The 3,118-nt window shown below is 35.4% G+C and overlaps 1 pseudogene; it reads left to right on the top strand.

Moving 5' to 3' along the window:
- The first annotated feature begins 645 nt into the window (after window positions 1-645).
- On the top strand, window positions 646-1,469 carry LOC101411260 (retinol dehydrogenase 10 pseudogene; annotated as a pseudogene).
- The last annotated feature ends 1,649 nt before the right edge of the window (window positions 1,470-3,118 follow it).

Below are 3,118 nucleotides of genomic sequence, written 5' to 3'. Positions count from 1 at the left end.
TCTGAAATGTAAAATTGATGGCATGAAGGACTTAACAGCAGACTAGAGAGTGCAGAAGAAAAGACAAATGAACTTGAAGAAAGGGCAATAGAAACTATCTAAACTAAAGCACAAAGAGTAAAATGTCTGAAAAAATATATATATAAACAGAGCTTTCACTTCAGTAATCTGTGGAACAAGATCAAATAGCCCAGCATATGTGTAATTGAAAGCCCAAAAGGAGAAGAAAGAAAGATTTAAGCAGAAAAATACATGACACATCATTGTGCTAAATATGTCAAATATTTTATGAATATGCTGAAAGTATCAAGAAACTAAACAAAACTGAACAGAATAAACACAAAGAAAGTTTCAAAGAAAGGTACATCACAGCCAAATTACATAAAGATGGAGATTAAGAGAAAATCTTGAAAACAGATGGAAAAAGGCTTTATATATAGGACAGCTATGAAACAAATGACTACTGATTGCTTAAAAAAACAATGTGAATCTGGTGAAAATAGAATATCTTTCAAGCATTGAAAAAATTCCATCAGAATTTCATATGTAGCAAAAATAACCTGTCAACAATAAAGGGAAAATAAAGGCATTAACAAATTCTGAGGAGGAGCCAGGGACGATCAAGGACTGGACATCTGGAGGAGGATGGCCATGGTGGCCTGGGCTCTCCCGACCGCTGGGTCCAACAGTGGAGGCCCAGACACCTCACAATGGGGGGCACGAGCAGCAAAGGGAGCTGGGAATGGTGAGGAAGAAATTCTGCCCCACTGTAACTTGCAGGATTTTACCTACTTTTGTGATGTGGGGAAGAGGGAGAATGTCTACCTGCCGGCTGGCTGCAAGGAGGTGGGGAAGGGCTCACTCAATAATGCCGGCATAGTCTCTGGGTATTGCCTTCTGGAATGTCTTGATGAACTCATTGCAAGAACCATGACGGTCAATTGTCACACATATTTCAAGATCACAAAGACTTTTCTTCCTACGATGCTGGAGATCAATCATGGTCATATTGTGACAGTTGCAAATTCCTGGATTTTTCAGTATTGTTGGAGCTGAGGATTACTGTTCCAGTAAATTTGGACTTGTGGGCTCTCATGAATTCTTGGGCCTTGAGCTAAAGGCTGCTGAAAAGGATGTAATTAACATTAGTTTGCCCTTACCTTGTTGACACTTCCATGTTCAGAGGGCAAATCAGGGCCCACCCCCTGAAGCCCAATTAGTGTATGAAGCAGGCTGTGAAAGTCGTCTTCACCCACCAGCGCATGATCTGCACCCCTGGCTCAAGTACACTGTGGGCCTTCATGAAGAGCATCTTCCCTTTGGAAGTAGTTGTGTTCATGCATTGGTTCCTAGGAGCGGACAAGTACGTGCACCTCTTTATTGCTCAAAGAGAATATGCCACCAGAAATAATGAAGCAAAAATGGAATCAAGAATCTTTTTGTACGATGTCATTTGTGTCATTTATTAAGATAATGGAAATCTTTCGATCCAGTGCACATCAACATTACTGACATTCTCTGGATTCTGAACCCATGTTGACTTTAAAAAAAAAAATCAGCTTTTAAAAAAACATAATTTAACTGGCTGGAGTATTTGCAAAATGAGATCAATCAACATGAGGTTAGGTTACTGCCCCCAAGGTCTTTGCAGACAGAACCCTGAAACCAGTCAGACATACTTGTATGGTATCTTCAGACTACCAGTAACTTTTTTAATGAGCAGAAAGTCTACAGATAAGCACAATGTCCTTCTTTGTGTGACTTTTCTTAGTTCCCATGGAGAGTAGTAATTCTTAGAATTAAACTTTACCCATTTGACATGCTTGCTATATTTTTTTATGTTTTCTAAGATTTAGTTTGGCAAAGCCTGTTTGACTTTTTCATGGTGTTTGTATGTTTGCTGCTTTTAAAAAGTAATTTTGAAATCTCCATCAACTTGAAGATATTTTAGGTTTGAATGTTAGAGTAAAGGTGAGCAAGTCTCTTTTTTAAAGTAATAATAACTAAAGTATTAGCTTGATTTTATCTTTGAAAATTTTGTTAAGTTTCTATCAGTCCGGAAACCTAGTTATCCCCAAACACAACACATTTTCTACTTATGAATTTTGTTGCATAGAGAAAGCACCCTTTCCTCAGGAAGTTGCTGTTTCATTTTTGTATGAACTCTTTATGTAAAATACATAGCAGCTCTGCAAAGAAACAGTTTCTAAAAATAGGAACTTCTACCTAGAAAAGCCCCCATTTTCATACCAACTATGAATAGTAAGGGGGAAAAATCTTATTCTACGGAGTACATGTGGAAAGGTGTGAAGATTCTTTTGATAGTTTTATTCTTATTGTAGAACAGCAAATGACATTTTAAAGTATTTTTTTTGTAAAGCAACCTATTTTGTGCCTTGAATTTGGTATATGTACATTAGAAGTGGATGGCATATACTTGTAAATTATTATGAAATATTATGTGATTGATTTTTTTTTACTTTCTAGAATCTTGTTTAAGTAGTAACCAATGTTTAAGCCTATTAAAATAAGGCAACTTTTACTGATTAATTGAGAGGTTTTAAAAGTACTGATTAAATTTAAATAATTAATTTGCCAGAAACAATGACAACAAAAAACAAAGTCTGAGGAAATTTCATACCAGCAGATTTGAACTGCAAGTACGTTAATAAATTCCTCAGGCTGAAAGAAAATGACACCAGATGGAAAGTCTGATCTATGCAATATAAGGGAGATCACAGGAAATGGAAAATTTATGAGCTAATATGAAATATATTTTTCTTGTCTCCCATGTTTTGTAAAGGCAGTTGACTAAAACATACCTTTCATAAAAAGTGTGTTGGGGGTTATGACATTTGCAGAGGTAAAATATATGTCCACTATTGCACAGTGAACAGGAGGAGAATAAGTAGATGTATATTGTTGTGAACCTCTTACAGTATATTTAATGTGGCATATAGTATCAATTCAAAGTAAATATTAATAAGTTTATATTACATATTTAGTTCTTAAAACAACCACTGAAGGATTAAAACTAATCACTATAGCTACAAAGCTGATAAGAGAAATTATGAAAAACTAAAAAAAAATTGAAATAAACAATTTAGGAAAGGAAAGA

The sequence above is a fragment of the Dasypus novemcinctus genome, chromosome 2, assembly GCF_030445035.2.
Source record: "Dasypus novemcinctus isolate mDasNov1 chromosome 2, mDasNov1.1.hap2, whole genome shotgun sequence".
NCBI lineage: Eukaryota > Metazoa > Chordata > Mammalia > Cingulata > Dasypodidae > Dasypus > Dasypus novemcinctus.
Note: the sequence above shows the minus strand (reverse complement) of the source record. Positions and strands in the feature narration are given on the sequence as shown.